Source organism: Pteropus alecto, unplaced genomic scaffold (assembly GCF_000325575.1).
Source record: "Pteropus alecto unplaced genomic scaffold, ASM32557v1 scaffold170, whole genome shotgun sequence".
In the NCBI taxonomy this organism is placed as follows: Eukaryota; Metazoa; Chordata; class Mammalia; order Chiroptera; family Pteropodidae; genus Pteropus; species Pteropus alecto.
In genome coordinates, this window is record NW_006429634.1 from 196,924 (window position 1) to 198,257 (window position 1,334).

The window sequence follows — 1,334 nt, forward strand, 5'->3', positions numbered from 1 at the left end:
CTCATTTTATCAAACTGAAGGACATTTATTTGTTCACATGTTTGCTCACTCCACTCTCTCCACTGTGAACTTCTTGAGCAGACACTGTCATCCAAATTTACTTTGGATCCCAATGTCAGGCTTGCATTTAGGGTTTTAATAAATATTTGCTGAATTTGCTAGTCTCTGAGAAAAGGGTAGCCTCTAACCTTCATGAATCCTTCTATTAAGAATAGTTCAGTCTATGGCCATGCTACCTTGAACAAGCCCGATCTCATCTGATCTTGGAAGCTAAGCAGGATCGGGCCTGGTTAGTACTTGGATGGGAGACCACCTAGGAAGACAACATGCTGTAGGCGTAAAAAATAAAAAAAGGATTGTAAGCTGACAAAGTCCTTGCAGTGAGGTCAACCAAGGGTTGCCTGGCCTAAAAATATATATATATATATTTATTAAATATATATATATTTTTTGAAGGAATAGTTCATTATTGCATGGGAGGCAATGAACAGAAGCTTGAAGCTGTGTTGGCGTGTGGGGGCCAGTGGCCGGCCAGTCTCACTCTCTAGCTGTGTGACTGGTTTTCTTGCACACCAGCCACAAATGCAAATCCACAAGTTTTTATTACTGAAACCACAAGGTTAAATTCATGATCACTAAGACCTACTCTATACTGAATAGAAAAACGAAACAGCAGTTTAAAGGAGTGGAGAGAACAGTTTTCCATAAGAAACATACTACAGGAATGAAAATTATCCAACATTATTATTGACACCTTTAACCTTTGCATTTTGTGATCTGAAGACCTGTTTAATCCTATCACAGGATCCCGTCCTGAGTTCCTATGTCATGATCGTGTCAAAAGCAGAGGCCGCCATGAGGTGGGTATACAATAATGCCTCATTAAATGACTGCTGAAGAACCTAAAGGGTGCCTCACTCGCTTTCCTGGCTGGCTGCATCTAGGATGCTGGGAAAATCCAGCTCATCATGTTCCCAAGGTGTGCTTACATGGCAGGAAGAAAAAAAGAAACGTAATGACATGGTCCTGTCTTTATGGGTAATCTCCAGGCAATGGGTCATGTCACTTCCTATTAATGAACTAAATACGCCAATTAAAATTCAGAGATTGACAGATGAGTTCAGGGGGGATGCAAGAACAAATGACGAGCTATCTATAAGAGATGCACTATAAATATAAAAATATGGTTTGAAATTAAATGGATAGAAAAAAGATATATCAGGAAAATAAAAGTATAAGAAGGCTGGAGTGGCTATATTAATATCAGGTAAACTAGTCTTCAAGATAAAGGGTATTAGCAGAGATAGTGAAAAAAGTCTCACTTCATCAGAATC

General features: G+C 39.1%; 1 pseudogene; it reads left to right on the forward strand.

The window, feature by feature from the left end:
* Positions 1 to 219: 219 nt before the first annotated feature.
* On the forward strand, positions 220 to 338 carry LOC112469942 (annotated as a pseudogene).
* Positions 339 to 1,334: the final 996 nt, after the last annotated feature.